Genomic DNA, 24,818 nt, shown 5'->3' with positions numbered 1-24,818 from the left:
GGAAGAGGTGCTTGTCATTTAAATTTTGGTCTCTGTTATAATAAGATATTATTAGTTTTTAAGTATATTAGTTATTAAGGACAATATCATGCTGTGCTTGCCTCTTAAATGGCGTATGTATTTTTTAAATAAATAACGTAATAATCTCGTATAATAGCTCGAAATCGAAAAAACATGGATCAATTAATAATTTAATTCTATATTTATGTAGTATTAAGCTGCTTACAAATAAAACGCCTCCATGTTTAAAAATTACCCATTTCATACGCCCTTTTTCGCCTTAAGTAAATATATAATATAACTAACAAAATCCGTGGGCCAGACTAGTTCTCAATTGTTCTTATAAAAACCGCACATCAATATTATTCGCTTCCATAACTGTGAAATGATACGTAATAATTTAACGAGCATAATTTTGTTTCCTTGAGAAAATTGTATGCTTGATACTTTGAAACGCAGTTTAAAAAAAATGAATTTGTTTTACCTTAATCTTCATGTTAAAAAGCATGGAGGCTTCACGATATTAGTAGTACAGTAACTTCAAACATTTTAGTATATTATGAACAAATGCTAACAATGTCGTCATGATTGAATTCAGAAGCGATTTTCTCACATATTATACAATACCATTGCAAAAAGCAATTTGATTTAACTTAGATAATATGATAGAATACTGTAAAATGAAAATATATTATGAAGATTGCTTCTTGAAACTTTGTCTTAGAACCGTTTTGAAATGAGATATTTAGACTAACTTCCTTACTTTAATCTGAGATGTTATAGCAAGATCACTTCGGACAGTTTGAAGAACGTCTCGATTTAATATTTTTATTAAGCTTAAAATATACGATACCGTATTGCAATATTGATAACAAATTTTAGAGTATATTTTAAGTTTCACAGCTTTATTATTTTAGGTTTATTGGAAAAGTATTATTTAATCTTACTTTTATAATACACTAATTTTTAGGATACATAAATATAAGTATCCACGGAGATAAGCAAGCCCGTGGATTTCAACTTGAACCAATGGATTTTTATTCCATATATTCAATTAGTATAGTATATATTCAATTAGTACTAGCTCGTACGGTGAACGGAAAATATCCTGTAAAAACCAGCTTGTGTTAAACCCACAAACTACGACGTAGCACTAACTTTTTTACGCAGCAATATATTTGGCCCTGTCTGAGGGATAACGAAACTTCATGCACCATTTAGAGAATAGCAATTCTCATTTTAACAGCTTTTACAAAAGCAATAATATTAATACCGCATTCAAAAAGGCAACAATATTAATAACAATTTATTACGAATTGTAGTCATTTCCTGAACTGTCGTAATTTCCAATTGATCAACAACTCGGATAAGTTCGAAATTAAACTAATAAAGTGCAGCCGGCGACTGATACATAAATATTAATATCACGGTGTTTTGATGAATTGCTTTTGTTTCTAGGCTTTACAGTAATTTGATTCACTGGATAGATTTTTATAATGTATGTTTCATAACTTTAAACAATTTGTGTTATTAATATTTAACAAAGTGCATTTTAATCGTACAACTTTTAGAGTTCATTAGTTAAGACTAGTTTCACCTCGACGTCCGTCGTTCCACAACTGAGCGTTTCTCAAGGCAATTTATGCCACGCACCATCGCTATGTGGCACTAGCTGCCCACTGAAGTATACCCGAACCAATTCAACTTAGGGTCCTTCAAGAAAAGATCGTACCAATTCTTGAAAGGCCAGCAACGCAGTCGCGAGTCCTCTGCTATTGAGAGTGTCCATATCCATATTACTTAACCGTTTACCCCACGTTTTATTAAAAAAAACTGACCATTTCTGTAGGAATAATTTTTCCGCGCACCACCGCTATGTGGAACCAGCTGCCCATTGAAGTATTTCCGAACCAATTCGACTTAGGGTCCTTCAAGACAACGCACATGCGAGCCCTCTGGTAATGAGAGTGTCCATGGGCAGCGGTATCACTTAACATCAGGTGAGCTTCCTGCCTGTTTGCCTCAGGTTTTTTTTTAAATACCGTTTCTGTAGGCACAATTTTCGCGTACCATCGCTATGTGGAACCAGCTGCTCATTGAAGTATTTCCGAACCAATTCGAGTTAGGGTCATTCAAGAAAAATCAATTTAAAAAGCCTGGCTACGCATCCTTTTGATAATGTGAGTGTCCAGTTGTTCACCTGCCCGTTTAATGTATAAAAAAAATCATATGAAACAGCGTCTATCAAGCGACACCGTCTCTCGAAAATTACTCTTTTTCTGTGCGTTATAAACGACCAAACATATCGTTTGATTGTGTGTTGTGATTGTGCAACAGAATTTCTAGTCCAATCGTAAACGTGCGATCTCATCTTTTCGTTTCGCAACTTTTCAAGACTTTTGTTTGAATTCTTACGCTCTGTAAATATGCAATAATGTCCAGTAATGTATTTGTAACGGATACTCTAGTAGGACATTTAGTATGTATAATTTTCTTTTGTTTTTCAAAACTTACATCGTAGAACTTCTAAACAGTTTTGTGTAAAAATAAAATTTGCTATTGATGACCCTTATCTTCAGTTTTCTTTAAAAGCAGTTGACAAAGATTGTAGTAATTTTTTTATACTTACAACGAAAAATAGATGTATCCGGTTGAGTCTAGTCCGGATCCTTATAACAATGCTTTCGGTAATACAGTCTTGGTACTACAAGATTCCTAGTTTGCGACATCAGCACTATGGAAACGAATAGTTTACTAACTTTACTAACACAGTAAATTTCATACTAAATGCTGCTCTTTCACGCCCTACTCTTGACCAAACCATGCCTACAACCAGATTTATTCCATCCTTCCATCTCTTATACTATTCCTGTTTGGGTAATTTTGGTGTTATTGTCCTTTCGAATACTTTGTAACGTCCTCTATCCTTGTCCCTTTCCTAATGTAAGTATTTCTAGTCCCATCTCTTTAAATTATTTGTTTTACTGTTTTCCCAGAAAGATATATATATAGCCTTGGTTCAGTGCATACTCTATACAAATAGACAGCTTCGTGTTCCTCAATGATATATCCATTAACGAACGAGGGCATATCCCGTTGTTATTTTACGATTGCTTCTGAACTTCGATCTACTTAATTGGCGCTAATCCAGATTATGGCGTCAGACGGCCAATATTAATCAAAATGTTCCAAGAATTTTATGTAGGGTTGTTATCTAATAATAGATTTAGCTATGTAGCAAACGTGTAAGGAAATTAAATATATTAGTTTTATTTTAATTTGTAATAAAATGTAATTGGCTACACGTACTCAATGCGTATACATTATTGCTGTAATACAAAAGCTCTTGTTCTGAAGTAATTGTATGGGAATTACATAACATCTCGCTTCGTTGCTTTTAAGACCACCACAAGTGTGACAATTGACATTTTGTACGTTAAATTCAAACATATGTTTTACTCATGTGTAGAGCTTCGAAATATTTAGTTAAGACATAATTAGGTAATTTAAGACATCCAGTGTTGGTTTTAATATTAGTTTATTTTATTTTATTTGAGAATATAAACTATTACAAACCCGACCGTTTACGTATCAACTGTATTATTTGAAGTACAAAAACCATTAGTAAAGCAATAGTAACATAAGAATAAAAACGTATTTCTTTTCAGGAAACGAGCTTGTATCGAGCTATTGAGTCGTGAAGATTTATGGTGAGTACGACCTAAATAAAATATTAGTTTTCAAAGATACCCTTACAAATTACCCCTAAACCCCTCTGCATTAAGTTTGAGTACGCATAAAAAAATATTACAATTGGAACTTTGGAACGGTTGCACTTATAAAAATAATATTTTGTTGTTAGTTGTTTTGTATGATAATAGCTCATACAGACAAGTATATGTCAGTTACGATAATCAGCATTATATATGGTATGTATATGAGTTACTGGTACTAAAACTGACCAATATCGAGAACCTAAAAGTAAATAGATATTACTTTAGACACAACAAAGTCAATGAAATAGCTTCTTCTAGATTGTATACAAGTTTAGATATTTCAATTTCCATTTGTGTTCTAAGAATATGAAGAGGAAGATTTACTTTAGAAAAATTCTTTCACTATTAGGATTCTGATGATGACCAGCTGGTTTGGTTTGGCTTGTGGACTCAGTTCCGCACTTAGACTCTCAAGAGGTCCGTTGTGAGTAATTTCCTGGCTAACTAAGCCAGTCTAAGTCCTTCACAGAGCGACCTTACTGTTCCAAGGATTTCTGCAGGTTGCCACAGCCTCACATTCCAGGACTACGTGGGTGACTGATTTTTCTGCGCTGAAACAGCCTCTGCACATGGAGCTGTCTGTTACGCCTAGGACAAAAATATGTTTATTAACGAGACAATGGCCCGTAATTGTAAATATCATTGTTTTGAGATTAGTTCTATTTAAGTTTATAAGTTGCCTTGTCAGTGCGGGTTCACTGCTGGCATAGCCATTTTGAACTATCTGCAGTCCGCACTTCGCGACCATCCTTGATTTTGGAGTTATGCAGATCTTTGGCAAATCCAAGTTAGAAACTGCGAGAATGGCAAGGGAAGGAAGAGAACCTGGTGAACCAAAGGCTGTAGAATATATAAAAAAATAAACCAAGGTGTGAAAAAGTGCAATAAAATCCCTATGCGACATAGTACGCTGCGGAAACTTTTGGCAATTGAGCAAATGTACTTCAGTTTTATAACGTATGCGTATACGTATAATAAAATAAGCTTAGCGACGCTCTTGAACGCTCTTTAGATATAAATAATACAAAATTATGCTTCGTGAGAGACAAAAGCAAAGGAAGTCTAGCTTTTAGTAACAGGTCTAGCTTCTTAGTATAATTGTGAGCAGACAAGCAAGAACCTCAATGCACCTCACTGTCCTTTGTACCTTTCATATAACGTTTAAATTGACAACCCTATAAAGCACAGATTAAATAGACACAGAAGGGCCATTGGTGCATAAACTGTGTTCTATTACTTGCAGTAAGCTTTTGTCGACCTAGTTGTAACTCCTACGTTAATATTCCCCGCCTCTGGGAATTCCAATTTTAAATATTCTCCTTAAAACGACGGAAGGCGTTCTCTCATATAACGGGTGCAAAAATGCTATATATTGTGGTTACAGACGTATGGTATAGATAACGTCTTTGAAGGTAACATGTTTATGCCCCGGAGGCGATATTGTTTGAAAGTTTAATAAAATAAATTCAAATGTTGTAAGTACTTACAATTAATCAATGGCGCTATAAACTTTTAGGTCTGGGCCTCAGATTTCTGTATCTGTTTCATGATCATATGTTAATCGAATAGGCAAGTATGTGATCAGCCTTCTGTGCCTGACACACGCCGTCGATTTTTTGGGTGTAAGGCAAGCCGGTTTCCTCACGATGTTTTCCTTCACCGTTCGAGCTAATGTTAAATGCGCACATAGAAAGAAAATCCATTGGTGCACAGCCGGGGATCGAACCTACGACCTCAGGGATGAGAGTCGCACGCTGAAGCCACTACGCCAACACTGCTATAAGTACTTTATTTTACCTTTATAAAATACACGTTGAACGTTGAAGGTGTTTAAAGTCTATAATTTACATCACGTATTGTACTTCAAAATTTCTGCCAAAACTTATTAGCATAATACGATTTATTTACAAAGTTGAAATTATACTAACGAAACCAAATACAAGTTTATTCTCTCTCTGTTTTTCTTTACCGCAGTAAAATATAAGACTTCAAATTACGTAAGTGTAGTTTTAAAGACCGGAGCGCTCTGAATTTCGAATCGTGCCACAAACTGGTTGGCAAAATCGATACTACGACCGTTCGCTTTGTAGCAATAGGCCTTACTGAAATCGGAAAAGCATATTTTATATTTTCGAGTTTTTTATGTATGAGTTTTAAGGCTCTACTACCTTTAATTTGTCATTCACTTATCTAATGATAGCACGACAATTAGTCATAAAATTTGAATTCCGAACGATAAGGATAAAATATTTTTTTTATTATTTTTGTTACTGGTCAGCTTCAGGAATAAACGAAAAATAGGACGATACAGAGACAATTAAAATGTACCTTTATAGCCAAACTTAAAATATTATCCATACTTTATCCCACAACCTAACCACGAGACAGACACCTGGGCCCATTTTCCTCATAATTTTTCATAATGGTTATGCACGTGACCGGAGTCTTCTCTCTAGAAAAATTTTCCCTACTGGGACCCGAAGGACCAATGACCTCTATAACCCCTGAGCTTTTGATAGAATACTTAAAAATAGCTTAGCGGTAGACTAAATTGTCGTTGTATGATAAAGTATTGAATATTAGCTTACGTTTGATCACATGATAATGTGGCGCAAACGCTCCACACTTGTTTTACTGGCGGCCCAACCTTTTAGGCCTATTTTCCGATCATTTGTTTTGTTCAATAGACAAATAGCATGCCTTTATGATTGCAGTAGGCCTTCTGTGTCTTCTGTGATACAGAGTCTCAGTCTAACGATGTTTTTCTTCACCATATGAGTGTTTACATACGGGGAACCTTTACCTACGGCCTCAGGGAGAGTCGCACGCTGAAGCCACTAGGCCGACATACCATCTAAAACACATAACTAATATTTCTAAGGATTTCCGAATTCGGGTAAACTTGATATCTGACGTTTAATTAAATAGATGTAAATTAAATACGCAGTCAAGCGAAGCGAATGATTACCTTAATTGGAAACTGTTGTGTAATTAACCAATAGTTGCCGAAAAGATCCCTTTAGTTCGGGCCCAATTTCGCTCGTCCAATAGTTCCATTATCATATTACTAATAAATTATGTACTTAAGTGGATATTTAACACTTAATAATGGTATCTTTATCATTTTGATTACCGAACGAAGAGATTTTGATTAATAACCTATAGGATAGGAAGAAAAATCATTTGATGACGATATTAATAATTCCATGATTTGGGCTTCGAATGCTTCCGCACCTACCGTATTCTCCAGCCCCCAGCAAGCGAGCCCCTTTTTCCTATTCTCAGACTTTAAGAGCATGCTCGCATACAACTACATCTTTCAATCGAATTAAATTATATTAAAGAAAATATTTTTTGTTACGAACTTTTTAGGTATTTATGAATCAGTTCTCTTAAACTTTGGAGGTGACATATGGATTGTTTATTAATGTATTTCATTTTCGACAACAACGTTATAATAACATACAATCGTTTTTTGTATGCACTATTAATTACCATACTAATGATTCTAGTAAACGGATTTGACTTGGAAACAAATATTATGTAAATCGTTATGCGTTTCGGCATAGCCAACAGCTTAAGCTATTAACGGAATGTCTAGAGGTGATACAACTTATCATTCACACAGTTTGATCATTCAGATAGTCTTGATTTTTTTAAGCTTTCACTTACGTATACAATCTTTATGAACCAAAATGAAACAGTGGCGCCCAGTTCTAAATCCGCGCAGTCAGATTTCTAAATCGAACGATTATTTCTACTAGGTTAGTTGATGATCAGCATATCTGACACACACTGTTGGCTTTTGAGGTCTATCATGCCGGATCCGTCGCGATGTTTTTATCTTCATAGACAGAACGTCCGTTCGTGAACAAGGTTCGAACCTGCGACTACAGCTATGAGAGTCGTACTTTGAAGCCACTAGGCCTAATTGCTCTAAACTATATATTATATATAGTATAATATAAATAAAGTAATAAAAAAATATTACAAAATTAAAACATAACAAAAAATACATACTATCGAAGTATTTGTTATATCAGCTCTATAAAATCCGACCTAAATAAAAGTTGTGGTTTTAATATCTAGTGTTCTATCATTAGCTATACAGGTTTTATTGAAAATGGATAATTAATTAATCAGATAGATTAGTTTTTGTTAATTTGAATTAATAGAATTTAAATCTCCGAACTCTAATTTAAAAAATAAAGTAAAAATTTCGCCATCTGTATAGTTCTTTATACTACAGTATCAAACAAATCTTAATAAAGTTCTATTCCTTATATTATTTTCATCTGATTGATATATTCAGATATATGTGAAATTAACTCACCCCAGGACCTTTGCTATTCAAATTGTTCTACCCCCACTTCTTCATTCATTCCGACCACATATAAAAATCTAGGATATATATGGGACATTCAAATATTATCTTTGCATAGCATTCAACAATACATCGCTAAGGACGATGTACGCGTTAACAACTTGCTTGTACGGTGATGAAAAGTATCGAGAAAAACGCATGTCTGAGACTATATAACTTAACGGCATGTGTCATGAACTGAATGCATATTGGAAAAAAACAAATGATCGCAAAAACAGACACAGAAGTCTTAGTCCTAGACCAAAAAGGTTGAAGTGCCACAGTTTTTTTATTCCACACTTATTATATTAAAATCCTAACTATATCGTAAACCGTTTTAATTAAAGTATTAACAACTCCAGAACATTCCGACCTAAATAATGCCTATTGTGCTCCGATTGTGCTGCGCTATCCTTACGTTATGTTCTGCTCTAATAATGGCTACGTCTATAATAGACAATATACACATCGCCAAATACATTCTTTATTAGATAGTTTGGTTATCGTAACAAATTACGTTCATCATATGCTTCTTCGTGGATCATTAGATTGGCACATATTGGTCGACAAATATTAATAAATGATCATTCTCAATCAAAATCAAAGCACACTTTACTTACAGTCATTATTCTCTGAACTCTGAAGAAGATATTTATAGATCAAAAATTTTAAAACTTCAAAAAAAACAGTTTATATTCTACTTATATAATACAATAATGCATTCAAATTTAGTAAAAATTATAATTATTATTTAAAATTTATATTTACGACCAGTTCTCGAATCAAGAACATAGCATGAAGAACTAGCAAAAAAACAAGCACGTTTTCATTAAAAAAGTAGCGAAAAAGAAGAAACTTTGAGTTAAATATAAATAGTGCAAAAATTATTCAAATAACAATTTTATACTTAATTTTTTATCAAATATTTTCAATTAATCAAAAAGGAATTTAGTCAATCCTAAGACACTTACGCAAACATAATATCCTTTGATATATAGCGTAAGCGGTTCATACCTAATTACGTAAAATTAATTTAATAACAGTAAAAGAGTCCACAGCTTACATAAACAGTCCTGTGTGTGGTACCACCAACAGTTTAGTTGGTTACATAAAATACAAACATCTCAAATATTCAGGATCAGTTTAGTTGGAAATATTTTCATTTAGTTTCGAAGGATACAACATGGCTTGCCTATTGAAATATTTATTACGTAATTTTATCTGCATTCCTAGTTCAGTTTTTTTACATATAAGAATCTTAAAAATATTTTTGAATACCGTGTATACGGATTAAATTATTGCCGAAAACTATACATTTTACATTTTACATGGTATAATGCCATAATAGACGTGATTCAATTGAGAATTCACTTAAAACAATACTCATAAAACTGTAACCCGACGATGTTAATATGTAAATAAGTGTATATTCAAATTCATTTGAATCTGATACACTTATTTTGCTTTAGCCTACTTTTATACACTAAATTGAAGGAAAACAAATCAAACTGAATTTCTAATATTAATAAATATATTTTAAATACGACTCAAAATATAATAAACAAGGTGTATCTTGTTCAAAATAGGTCTAATTACAGAAACAAAAAGTATTTATTAGCTTATATTATTTATATATAAAATAATATGTTTTGTTTAAAGTTTAACCTGTCAATAAGTGACGTTTGGCGTGCTTTATGACTGAACATAAATTATAGATTTATGTCTTATTTGTTAAATTACTTTTTATTATTCCTTGTTGTTGTTTTATTGTTATCTTTTAAAGTGTTTGCTTTTTCTGTGTTGTGTTAAAAAAAAACTATATTTTTATCTAAACAGTCTTGTTTCTCGCCTGCTGTTGTAATGTTGTGTTAATTAATTCATAAGCGTATGCATAAGCATAATTACTATTGTATTAGTATATTTCTCATGTAAGTGAATGTTGTAATGTTCTTAATGAGAAATACATATCTTAAACCGTAATATCTAGGGGAATAAATTATTTTATTCAATTGTTTTTTTAATGCCATTCGATCCCAAACAGCCAGTTCGTTTATAAAATTTACCATAGATAAAATTGACCACACTTAGGTGAGTCACGGCCTCGATTGTACCACTAACGAGATAGTCAGTTTCCGGTCGCTTTGAATCCATTCAAGATATCGCATACGGGCGCATTCTGTATTGCACTTTAGCTGTATTTTATCGTAATTCAAAAGCTATTTGCGAATGTTGTGGGGATATGGTTACAAAAATATATAGAAACAAATGTCATGAACATTATTAACTATTTTTTATGTATAAATACCAAAGTTGTTTTATGTAAGAACTCCTTTCTTTAACGGGTGAAATTATATTTACGCTGTACGCTAAAGTGATTTGTAATATATATATATAAGCGGAACAGGAACGGGATTTTGAAAATATGTCCTCTGATTACATTGAAATTAAGGTACTAAACATTACAATAATTCTTAAAATTAGGTAGGTTCTGACTAACTGAATTTGATCTAATCATAGCGCATTTATCTAAACTAAGAAAAGAATTACCATTATGAACTTCTAGTAAAGTATCGATTTATTGTCTTTTCTAATCGATTTATTCTCAATAATTTCATTTAATATGAAAGACTTCATTATCTATTTATTATTTGAGTTCCCGTATCTACACTACACACAATACATTATGTTTTTTTTAAAAACATGTGATGTTTTAGGTATTATCTACTCAAATTAAATATAATATTTATGTGTTGATATTTTAATAATATATATATATATATACACATAATTTTATAATCTGAAGGTATATAATATAGAGATTAGTTACGTAAATATTTTTTATTAAATCGATATTGTATTCTGATTTTGTTAATGCCATGCCTTGCTAATGATATTATAGTCTCTTTTTAAGAAGCTATATTACAATGTTATATTAAATATATACTGACATCTCTTAACATTTTCTTTGATTTGTTTAATGGTGGTTGAAACTCATTGTTGACCGCGAAGCCGAAGACGGAACAGCCAATTATATTGCATTCTGAGACGAAATACAAAGAAATCCTCGCATTTTGTACTAAATCTTGGAGGAAAAATGCAGGGTTAAAATCGTCGACCATTGTTGGTGGAAAACCTTTTTTTAAAATGAATTTTATGTCCAACGCAGCTCCACCTGGGTGCACTTTACTGATAAATAAAATTGTTGTTGGTATACTACGTTTGCAGACTTTAAAATCTGGTCTGGTTATCGACACTTAGTCAATTGTTATGCACAAACAGTTCTCGAATCCTCAAACGCACAATAAATTTCATCACTTCATCATATATATATATATTTAATTTCGTTAATCTTCTGTAAGTTTATAATTAAAATTCAAAAAATTAAACGGCTACATAAAGTGTTGAAATTTATTGTGTGTTCGTGACTTTGGTATTGTTTTATTTATAAGTTTTGTAATTATCAAGTCTATACAAGACATCAAAATTGCTTATAATTTCAAATAAATACCTAAAATTATGACATTAAAAATAATATGTAAAAGTGTACATCGATGTCACAAACTTAACACTTTTACATCAATTATATTAGAACATAGAAATGATCTATTATATACAATAGATCAGTGCGCGGCCACTCAATGCGCTCTCTTTTCATGTATTCCATCACCATTGATGTGTACCACTTTCAATTAATCTTAGTTATTCGCAAATACTAATTCTGATACAAATTTCCGCGATTGTAAATTAGCGGATCATTGTCATAAACTGTTGGGTATCTAAATTAGTAATATATAAATAGTTTTCAATATTCAACAAAACTAATAAATTTAAACAGTAATTATACAAGAACAGTAGTATTATAAACTCGATTTTAAATAATGTAATGTTTAAAAATGTAATTGTGGCAGAGCTCAATTAAGTTCTGTGGAATTAATTTTTTTCACATTTGTTTATTGAAAATATATATCCTTAACTAACTGTGGCCTATTCTTTTATATAGGTAGTTGTATTCTTTTACTGCGTATTTTATCAATAACTAGGTAACACTGAACACTTTTAGAAAATGAAAAACTGCTTAATGTAGAAAGTTGCCAATATTTTTATGGTTTTTCGAAGTAATCTCCGTTCCTCTCTACACATCGTCGCATTCGATGGAGCCACTGAGGAAAGCAGTGGGTACATTCATGCTTAGGGGTCTCTTCTTTGCCATTTACGTAGGATTTCACCGCATCTTCAAGGCTCGTAAAGCGAATACCTTGAATTTTATCTTTACTTCTTGGGAATAAATGAAAGTCGCAGGGCGCCAGGTCAGGACTGTATGGCGAATGACTCATTATCTAGATACCTGCCATAGTCAAATATTCAACATTCCGATTGCGGAGTGCGCTGAAGCATTGTCGTGGTGAAGAATAATCCTGCTTTGAGGGCGCAGAAAAAAATGTATTCCTGAGTACCTTCTATGGAATTAGGGTCACATCTATAGGCTGGCCCAAATACCAGCTTCGTCCATTTAACCAAATTAAGAAAAAGCAGTTTTCGAATTGTCAATTTCCAACGGCTTGATTCTCTTTCTCTACGCAGAGACATTGTGTCTGTTTCTATAGAGTGTATTATGATGAGTGTTTGAAGAATTATTTGGGTTGATCACTTCTGCCTTGTTTTAACACCGAGCCGTATCAATGCAAAATTTCACTAACATCATCTTGACGCCCGACAGTCTTCCACAGCCCGTTTTACAGGGCACTTTATTTTGCGAACTTTTGTGAACTATGGCATCAACTCCCGGGGGTCTTGTCTGAGAGATACGACTTCTAACTATTCAAAGGTATAGTCCCTCCCTCAAAGCTTGGCAATATTCCCACTAAAAATTGGTGTCCATGGGCTGCGATGACTTCCTTTATACAGTCTCTTAGGCTCGTTTGCTCCCCTATAAAAAAAAATAATGCTGAAGCATTTTTAAATCTCTAGACATGCGAATACATGACAGAGTAGATACTATTAAACAAATCAAATTTTGGGTAAACAATTCTAAATTCAAAATAGGACACTGTATGCTAATACTTAACTTTGCGCAAACAAAATTACTAATTCCTTGTTATTTAGACAGTTGCTGTTCCCAGTTATTCCCTGTTGAGATAATTAGCTGCACTAACTAGTCGATACTGCTCGCAAATTTATGTGTCCATTGGGACTGCACTATTTGAGGTTTGCTAAGAGCGATGAGTACATTATGTATTTGGTTAATAGTAACCGCCTTTATGGCTTATTGTAGGGGAGCCCGGATTGGTAAGTGTGCAGTTACTAAAGTATCATTGGGATCTACATCAATAAAAGTTTATTAAAAACTTTCCATTTTAGTGATATGGGAAATGGGAACAGAAAGACAAAGCAAGTGCACACTATGAGTGATTGAGGCACTAGAGTTTTTCTGAGGATCGAATTCTTTTTCTAATCTGATGGGAAGCCTTCAACTCAGTCCCCTATATTAAGTGTTCATATATGATAGGTGTAAATTACAGGGGCAAGGTTTCTCCCTCCCCCTTCTGACGTGCTCAAGTAAGGCCCTAATTCTACGCTTGACTCCCCAACTCTTAGTTTAGCGCATGCATATGTTCTAATTTCTATTCCCGACAAATATTTGTTGGCACGGTACATCACTTGTGTACTTAGTTAAAAACGTAGATGATTTAACGAATACCGCAAATTTATCGATGGTTACATTATTTATACAACTCACGCTATATTAAATAAGATTTTTAAATGTTTTATAAAATAATAAAATTCTAAACAGATCAATTCAAGGGTTCTAACTAGTGAATTATCTCCTTTGTGTCATACCAATTAAGTAGTAGCAAATACTGTGCCCTGAGGGGGCTGCCTTGACATTATCTGCCCACGAATGAAAATTGCGATGCGTCGTTTGACATTTAAAAAGAAAATCTATGTGCCTTCAATGTATTATTAAATAAAGACTTTTTAGTATCCATTCAACATAATTTAATGATATACGTATAGCCAACCTTGAAATTGTTAAATTATTTTTTCATGGCACACTTTTCTAAACAAATTAATATGAATCTGTGATATTCGGATTATTTTGCATCGAGTTCCGGCTCGGAGGATCAAAACTTACGTATGTACTTAATACTGTAAGGATCAACTGATACTCGGTCGAAGGGATGCTTTAAATAAAAGAAAAAAATATTTTCGGTCTTTACTTATTGCTCACGTACGTAGTAGGTACAGAATTCAAAATAAATTAATGCTATTAAATTTGCTTATAAAATGCTGAAGAGAGTGACCGAGTCTGGCCATAATACTATCGTGGTATAATTCCACCATAAGTGATGATTTAGGGAATCGCCACGCTTTTGAACTATGAAAGACTATTATTATTTGCCTAGTCTAAATTGAAGATTAAAGCAAAAGGGCCATGACATATCAAATAAACATATACATGTTTTCAATATTAAAATAATAATAATTAAAAATCTATATCTGTATTCGTCTTGCTCGCAGATGGATTATTTTCTTAGATAAGTAGATGTATCAACCTTCTGTGCCTGACATTGTACATTTTTGTAAACATACCGGTTTCCTCGTGATATTTGCCTTTACTATAGAAGCTAGTGTTAAGTGCGAACATAGAAAGATAAATCTATTGGTCCACAACCGTTATGCGAACGCACGACAGGATTCAGAGTCGCTCACTAACTACTAAGTGAACAGTGAACACGATTCTTTTTAATATTAAAATGCTTTATAATGAAAATACATACTGAAGAACGAAAAATATGTTAAGTATTATATTGCGCACTGACCACTATTTCTTTATTGTCTTTGGTATAATACAAAATCATTTCAGAGCGTACCTGATATCCTGAAGTGAAAATCACTGAGAGAACAGTGCTCCACAAATTTAATTTGTGACTGAATTACCTTAGTAATGGGCAGCGAGTAAGTGAGTTAGTTCTAAATTGCAAAGAAGACACGGCGCCTGAAAGTTTTTAATAGAAAATTCATATAGCTTTTCATTTCTCACGATACTAAAAAGTCTATGTTTTAAAACTCATATTTTGGGACCCTAAAACGAATGCTAAATATGGTATATTTAGCTCCCGTTGTCAAATGTACTTGAAGAACGGTTGAAAAAGAAAAATAAAGGATAATATCACACCTATTATGTATGCAAAGAAAAACGCTTTGGTCACAAAAAATCTGAAAGCTTGACAAAAAATTTAAATAAATATCCTTAGTTTAAGCTTTATTGTTCAATTATGTTAAACGAGACAATATAAATATATTCTTCTGAAATCTTGCCATGTTACAAATGATAGAAAATTTAATTTAATCTTATCTAGAATCGAGTAAGGAAAAATTCAATTCGAGTAGAATAGGAAACTTTATCTGGTGTCTCATAAATCTAAACTTGTACACACTATCATTCTCCACATGTCGGGATACTTTTCGTTCTTAAGTCTTTGCCAAAGTCATTTCTTCTTACACTGTAATGTACCTAATATCAACAGATATAATTGTTATTAATGATATATTAAAATTCTGGTAAATTAAATTCAAAAGCGTAGTTTCAAGTTGCTTCAGAATAAAGCGTTGTGTAGCAGTGTCCTTAAAGTCGATCAGTTGAAAGTTGTAACAGGTACTTCATATACAAACTTTAGGTGTTTGAAGTTAGAGTATCAGTAACTTTGTAACTAATGGAGTGGACGTGTACTTACTTAGTTAAATGGCAGGTTTGATTATGTCAATATATAATGTTTTGTTAACGTAAAAATTAACAATATTTATTAGTTTTTTTTACATTGTATTAAAAAAATCTATAACCTTGTAAGGTTTTTTTCATATCTCTGTATTTGTTTCAAAATCATTTCTCAATCTAATAGGAAATTAAATCAGCCTCCTTTCTGATACATTCATCGTTCGAGCTAGTGTTGATGCAAGTCCATCAAGGGGCTCTAACCTACGATCTCACGGAAGAGAGCCAAACGCTGATGCCAATAGGCTAACACGTACTGACTGTACTTTCAAATACATTGTACTGGTGCACATTGTTCTAAACTTTCAGTTGTGTGTATACTTCTAAATTATAGATACAAATAAGTGTTTATAATAAAAAGACAATTTATACAAAATAAAAATACGGAAATACTTACATATATTAATATAGATTGTATTGATAGGTGCAAGTTATTATTAAAGAGGTAATACTAAAATCGCTGTTTTAGTAATACATAATTAGATCAATGATTATATTGAGTCATCTACATAACAGGTGCAATGTCCGATGGAAACTAAAACTGGCCCTGAATTCAACCTTGCGTTTTCTGTCACCCCACAACAGTTAATAAATTAAACAGTGTTGAAAAACACAAACGCAAGCACAAGCGATCGTTCTTCATATCAGTATTGCAATGAAACATTATTAATTTATTTATGATTTTATTTGTAATAATAACAATCAAAGAAACAGTTTTATTATACATATGTACATTTAATAAATATTTTAAATAAATTGATAACTTTTCGTACAGAGTATTAACGACAATTTAGCTAGGTACAACGCTTGAATATGACGAACTAATAAACTGTGGAATCGACTCCCGGTGGGGTACGAGATACGAACCCCAACTGTTTAAAAAAAGCATATCAAAGGCCGGCAACGCATCCACTAAAGTCGGTGTTCATGAGCTGCGATGACTTATCTTACTTACTTTTGGGGGTTTATCCCTATTATATAAAAAAGAACCTCAATTTTGCTATAAAAAGCTGGTGACAGGACATATAGTCCAGCCTCTCAGAAAGATGGTCAATATTTTTTTAACCATTGGATGTAAACATTCAATATTTCGTACTCAAAAAAGAAATGCATAAATATTACGTTTCGCAACTTAAAATTTCAAACACTGTATCAACTAATGCTCCCAAAATAACCTGTCCCCACTTTATATCCGTGGCTGATGGCCAATATATACTATTATCATTCCCCAAACATATAAGCCGTTTGATGAATTGTCCCCGATCTTTGGCAATGCAAGAGTTTTTCAATCCCTTCGGAATGTTGACCCCATTTGTAGAATCGAGATAAAATTGGTTTTTTTAATTCTTTTGATGTTTGGCATAATGCTACTCAATTTTATAGTGATTTTATGCAGTTAAAAATACTGGTAAACTGTATCCATGTCAGAGAAGGTTCATAGCAATATTTAACTTTTTACTTTGCACCATATTTCCACCAGGAAATATGTATAGTATAGTAACAATATTAAACTTCCTTTTATCTCAATATTAATATTTTTATAATTACAATAGCACAATCATTATTTTGTATAAACTATAAATAATATTCGTTTTCTGTTTTTCCAAATACTGATACTGAACAGACGTGATTTTTTAAAGCTATAAATAAAAACCTTTAAAAAAAATTTATTTTTCCGTCTATAGAGAGAAGCGACAAAAGTTTGGTACCTCCTTTCTGTAGTTACCTCTAACTCCACTTAAGGAGGTTTACTTCCACAAGCACGTATATTTTTTATATATTATGGTAATAGTTTTAACTTTATGCCAGTTTCAAGCAAAAGGTAGGGAAACTACACGCGAGAAGAAATAAACAAAGACATCAAAAGGAAACAAAGGGATAAGCTAGTTAAAAACAAAATATGGACACAAACATATTACAACATGTATATTTGTGGTATAAGAAATTCAAACGCCTAAAGGAAACAAGGCTATTCCGATAAGCTATATTTAAGTAACTTAAGCGCGAGCCATTCTGCACTTTCAAAATTGGTCGAATTTCTTCCTTTCATCCTTACTTTATCTCTTTAGGAATTGAATTTTTCAAACTCCTTTTCCTTAGTAAGTACATTTCGTGCATTTCTGAGTGGCTTAGATAGCATAAATCTGACAGCATATATACTTAAATATACGAATAAATTATACAAATAATATACATAGATTGTACCTTCTTATTAATTAACCACTAATTAATCAATAAGGAATTATATAATATTCGGAAATAAAAATTATACATTATCTTAAATATACCAATGTTAAATATGATTTGAATAAACATTTATATTACGAAGTCATCCTTTCGTCTGTATATTAGGTTATATTGTAAGTAATTACGACAGAAGAGTAACCTTTTAATAGAACAAATGATCAGGGGATCACCTAGTGTTACGTGTTACCGCCCCCAAGCGCTCTTTAGGCCGGCCTTTTATGCTATAACAAATATATATTGGTTTTAATAAACCTTCTGCGTCTAATTGAAACTAAGGTAGATAAAAATAATACGGACTCCGCCTCAATTGACGTCAGATAAACCAGAGAATGAGTGGCTGTGTGAATGAACTAGCAAATATAGCTTAATCTAGATTTAAGGCAAATTTTAGAACGTTTTAGGTTAGATAGGATATTTTGGATTGTACTTTTTATGTTTCAGCCTTAAATACCTGTTTAATATTTGGCTTTGTCGATCTAATGTATAATAATATTATAAAGTATTAGAACATATATAGTTTTTTTAATGTAACAGTCGGTAAACGGGCAGGAAGCCCTGATTTTAAGTGATACAGCCGCCAATGGACACCCAGACATTTCAAGAATGCTCGCAAGTGCGTTGCCGGCCTTTTAAGCATTTGTCCGCTCTTTTCTTAACGGACCCTTAGTTAAATTGGTTCGGAAATACTTCAGTGGGCAGTTAAAATTCAACATTAATTGTATAGAATTCCCTTTTCCTTTTCTTTTCCTTCCCTAAGGGTCTTTACAAAATCAATAATAATAACAAAACAGTGGCGGTATAACCCTATACGGCCTCAAATCCATTAGTTATTTTGGTCATTATATTTTATAAACAGGCAGTTGATCAGCCGTCAGCCGGTTTCTTCGTGTTGTTTTACTTCACCATACCATGTGTTAGCCAGAGATCGAGCCTACGATACGGTATGAGAGTTGCACGATGAAGCCACTAGGCCAACACTACTGATATATAGATTATCTAATTGAATAGAGGTCATAAATTTAATATTTATGCATACAAAGTTATCTTGAACTGTGAACTTGTAATATGAGGAGTGACATTCAGACGTTTCAGTCTTAGGACGTTGACTGACTGATCAATGTACTAGGCTGTAACTAGTCTGGCCATAAATACTGTTACATAAAAACTTTTCTTTTTTTCAACTTTTTAATTATTTTGAATTTGGAACACGTATGTTATTTTAAAACTTCTGTCGAGTTTGCGCCATTTAATTTTTTTTTTCGTGTTCATTATTAAATTACAATATGGAATGCAGTGTTAAAGAAAATAGGATTGCAGTGATCGCCTTGCACGGAGCCGAGCCTATGAAGCCGTCGGTCATATTCCAGACACTCAAATGCTTGGTATGAGCCGTATGTATGTATATATATGTATCGTACTATCAACAGATACAACAACACTTCGTCTCTTGAAGACCAGAAAAGTTATTTCAAGTCTACTTTCCTGCAGGAATCTGCACCTGCACAAGGCACGAACTACCTAAGCGTGGCTTGAAACCAACGTTCCGTACTTCATAAGAGCTAAAGACTGGTCCTCATCTAGCCCAGACCGTAAGCCTTCAAACTATGTTTAGTTCTGTCCATGTCCTCTACATGGCCTGCTCTTAACGACACGGTGGCATTGAGTCTCTTCAAAAATCTTTGGAGCAAGTAATGGTAAAATTTCCCTTGGAAACTGTGCGTAATTTCCTATGGAATATGGCCACGATATATAGATATACAGATTAAAGGCCGGTATAAAATCCAAAGGTGGCCATTTCGAACAGAATATTATTTTATTTTTGGCTGAGACTTAAGTAAATATGTAGGTATAGATTTTAGACTAGGTATTAATATCTAACTCATGGGCTCACTGTTTGCATAAGATCGTAATACTAGAATAAGCGAAAATCCTTTTTAAATTTCTAATTAAGTGGTCAAAATTAGGCATTTGTTTTAGATGTAATGTAAACAAATTCAACTTATACAAATATTTTGTTACTAAGTTTCAAGATTCATCGTAATATAATATAAAATTACCACAAACATTGAGACACTTCATGAGTTCATAACAAATTAATAAAATCCTATGTAAGTTTTTCCACATAGACCTATATATTTAGCATAAGCATGAAATCAGGTCAGCCGTTATTTTTTCTTTTAAGCCGCTGTGGGTGTATAGAATGGCCTAGAAACATTCAGTGAATGTCGACATAACTTTAAGGGAGAAATTGAAAATTGCGGGTTTATAAAATAAAATATTTCGTAGTATTTATACATATATAGCACAAACACAAAGATGATTATAAAAACCGCCTATGCTCGGTATTCACGACCCTGTTGCAAATATATTGGCTACTACGTCGGTATATATCCTCAAAGCGATAATCAGAGCATAGCAAACTCGAGTTTAATTGTTTTGTACTTCATGATCGCATCACACAGCATTACGGACAATGAGAGTAATCATCATCGTATCGTAATTGCAAAATACGAAAGGTGGGCAACGCATTCGCGAGCCCTCTGGCATTGAGAGTGACCATGGGCAGAGGTATCACTTAACATCAAGACCTCCAGCGCGTTTGCCCCCTGTTTTATAAAAATAAAAAAAGTCGGAATCGCAATTACTGTCGTTTTTAAAACTAAGTACCAGACCAAAAATACAAACGCCTTTCGTGGAATCGGTGATTGCTGGAGCTCGCGAGCTACATTCAGACTGGAGAGCATGTTTCCGCTAAGCTTAGTGCAAAAAGGTCAGGTACATAGTACTTGGAATAGATGCAAATAATCCGTCCTGTCCTCAACATGTCAAGCTAAACCTTTAATAAAGAATATTCTAGTAATTCGAACTCTAATATGACTAATTAGATTTTTTAATAATGAAATAAACCCTTTTAACATAACATTTATTTATTAACACTCCGTTACATTACAATATAAAAAAATTGAACATAATTAAATCAAAAGGAGGGCAACTGGCGACCTTATCGCGTTCGAGCGATCTCTTCCACGCAACCACTGTGAGTAAAGAAAAAAAAGTATTAAATTACTTAAAATAGGCAAGAAGTGCAAAAATACATGTAATACACAGTTATTAAGACAGAACTAAATAGGAAACAAAAAAACAAACTAAACTAAAAAGATGATACATTAAAAATAAAAATACATATAAATCACGATAATTTAAGATAAGTCTCACGTCAGTAAGTAGTACAGAATAAATTTAAAAGAAGATAGAGCAGGAGCTGAGCGAATAGGGGCGGGAAGTGAATTCCAAAGCCAAACTACAGAGACCTTAAAGGAATCGCCAAGAAAGGAGGATTTAATTAGTTATATTTCTGTACTAATGCTTTAAACACTAAGAAAATTCGACCGATAAAAATGTGTCATGGCCAAATTAACTGAACAATATTTTTATACTACCTGCTATCCTGTAAAACTGTTTTCTTTCTATATGCGCATTTAACATTAGCTCGAACGGTGAAGGAAAACATCGTGAGGAAACTGTCTCGCCTTAGACCCAAAAAGTCGAGGGCGTGCATCTGGCACAGAATGCTGATATTTGCAATTCAATTTACAAATGATCATGAAACAGATACAGAAATCTGTATCTAGCTGCTATCTATCTATCTGCCCAGACCAAAACAGGTTGTAGCGCCATTGATTTTTTTATAAATGCTATATGATTAAAACATAATGATGTTTTAATCATGTTTTTAAAAGAATTACAATAGCTTCAATAAAAGAATACAAAGATATAAAACAGCAAAGAACACGCGCCATCTTGTTTCTCAATAGATTTGAACCATGCTATGAAAATTTACCCGTCGTCGTATAGTTTCTTGGTAATTATGTTATTAAAAATTACTTATTTTTTATAAAGCGGGTAGTGCCGTGTTGGCATGGTTACTTTCCTTTTACAAAAAGGGTATCCTTTGTCCTCTTTTTTAATTAGACTGATCCTGACTATCTCAACCTTTTGAGACACAACAAAAAAACCAAGGTTTTTACACCAAATATAACCTTAAATAAAGACTGATAAAATTTGTAACTATGAGGCTAAACTACAATAAAACAAAATTGTTATTTAAATACTTTAATTGTATTAAAACAACAATTTAGATGTAAATAACATTAATTCGATGGCGAAGACTGAGCGATCGTTGGAGTGATTGTGTTTCAATTCAATTATAATCAAAATTATTATTCATGAATAACTTTAATGTATACATATTAACCGTTTTATCGTAGGGCTTTAGCGAATTTTCACCCTGGGGATTCGAACTTTCCAGAACGGAGAAAAAATCTTAATTAAATCCATATTAACCGTATCATACTTCACTGAAAACTGATAACATATTTGCATATAAAATGAGATGCAGGATACTTTATATTTAAACTAAAATACTTTAGAGTTCTTTGTCAACGGGTCCTTGAAACATTAGATGAGACACTTCCTTGTCTAATAAAAAAACTAACATCAAAAATAAACTTCTACTCTATGTTAGTCCAGTTGAAAAGATTCATTTTAGTTTAAATTAACGTAATTATCATTTAATTAATATCAAATTTATTACCGGTGAAATAAAATCTATGAATTAATTTAGATGAAGTAAATTCAAAATTTTTATCCGCATCACCTTGATAGCTGGGAGATACGAGACTGGGAGACGCTTCACAAGACATTTTATTTTGCGAACTAGCTAACTGTGGGATTGACTCCGGTGGGGGTCTTTCCTGGGTGATAATACCTCAAATTCTTTAAAAAGTCCTTCGTCAAATACTGCACCCACTAAAATGGGCTGCGATTGGTGTCCCTTTGGGTGACCCTTAGGCTCCTTTGCCCCTCTATAAAAAAGGTCTTACTTACGTCACAGATAAAAAACAAATTAGAATCGACTTGTTTTAATTTTTCTAGAGTAGCTTGGTAGCGTACAGTGTGTATCTAGAGGTCTTCATTTCGATCGATTCGTTAAGGTATATTTTTTTTTAAATACCAGCTAGACAGGTTTTGGCTGCCTCATACATTGTACAACATTGTACGTTCTACATTTCAAAACTGTCACATTGTGACAAGCCCTTAATCGTACCTTTTAAATGTCAAACAGAAATAAACATAGTATAATTTTACGATTACGGAATTGGCACAGATCCATACTTTTCAGAAACTTTTTGTACGTGTTACTACAGTGTAAAGACGTCAAGTTATACAACCATCTTCTCTCTTTGCGCTCCTGGTACATTATATGAACATTCCAACTAGTTTGTCATCCGTATAAAACAATAAACTAACTACTAATAAATAAATATGCTTTAAACCCTTATAAATTTAAATAAATAAAATTAATTATAGATAAGTTACATTGAACTGAAAAAATTGGATTATTCATACGTATGTATTAAAAGAATGACGTCACTTCAATATTTGCAATGCAATCTTATTCCTAAGAGCTATTTCAAATGCAAAAGACAATTTTCAAAATATTATTATTATTAGAAAAATAATTCTAAGCAAAACCAAACATTTTTCAAAAATAATTTCACTGATATCAATAACATACTAGGAGGATTACATTGCACTTTTATTGACGTCAAACACGAACATTTGGCAAGAAATACCCCATTGAATAATACCTTGAACAAGAAAATAATAAAACTAAGCCATATATTAAATAACATCAATTTGTAGTCCATACTTAAATAATAATAACAATAAATAAGATTTAAATCGACCGTTTTTGTTTGATGTAACTTTTTCTTAATTGACAATTTATTGGAAATTTATTATATCCTCAACCTACGGATGGATACACCGAAATATGATGTTATATCACGGGATTAATGGAATGTTATGAAAATAAAATCAGGCGACTATATATTAATTTTTATAAATTATGTTAATAATGCACATCGTGGCTTATTTTCGCTCAAAGCTTCTAGCTGTATATATGGAGTATTTAGAACTGGGTGTTCAAGTTTTTCTTTTATGGTTTATCAGTCGATGCGTTGTGCGTTTCAGTAAAAAATATTAAAATAGCTTTTTCATTCAGGTTATTGTGTGGGCCTGGGTAGCCGAATTCTATATCCAGGATGCTCCCTTCCCTTGGTGAAATGTCGCGTGTCAGTGGAATAAACCATCAACGGTGGCGTATCTTACTCCAAACACTGGATCCTTCAATGATGAATCAAAAAAAAAGTAAATGCAATACGGTATGCCGTATATATTTAAAGCGCACGCGCCAGCGGTTAAAATTTAACTCTCTTGCGCCATTATACGGAGACACCACCTACCATCTCCGGTTCTTGTGTCAAAGTCAAATCCACAATTGTCATCCTTCTTTGATTGACACCTATTTGTGCGAGCAGTTATCATCTAGTGAATTTGCTGTGTTGATTGCCGGAGTCATACCGGTTGTGAGCTGAAATTTAAATCTCAGACAAATATCAAAAATAGGCCCTTGGTATAACGATTTTTTTTATTTACACGTCGAAGAACCTTCGTTGTTTTTAAGGCCGGATAACATACAATTGATATTTTTGATTCTTTTTATCAAAGCAAAACTACGGTCGTCATTACAAAGTACTAGGAGCAAAGCAGTTTAAGGATGTTAAAAATTACTCATTATTTTATAATTCAATGG

At 32.8% G+C, this 24,818-nt stretch overlaps 1 protein-coding gene across 2 annotated transcripts in view; it reads left to right on the top strand.

Annotated features, from left to right (window-relative positions):
- The first annotated feature begins 3,658 nt into the window (after positions 1 to 3,658).
- The window catches only part of LOC123720223 (octopamine receptor beta-2R), a 58,148-nt gene continuing 36,988 nt past the window's right edge, over positions 3,659 to 24,818 (top strand). Inside the window, exon 1 of one of the 2 annotated variants that reach the window (XM_045676761.1) lies at positions 3,659 to 3,710. The gene's annotated coding sequence lies outside the window, so the exon portion shown is untranslated. The remainder of the gene's footprint in view (positions 3,711 to 24,818) is intronic. The other variant, XM_045676762.1, reaches the window with a different exon arrangement.

This window comes from Pieris brassicae, chromosome 2, assembly GCF_905147105.1.
Source record: "Pieris brassicae chromosome 2, ilPieBrab1.1, whole genome shotgun sequence".
Taxonomy (NCBI): Eukaryota; Metazoa; Arthropoda; class Insecta; order Lepidoptera; family Pieridae; genus Pieris; species Pieris brassicae.
This window is presented reverse-complemented; position numbering and strand designations above follow the sequence as displayed.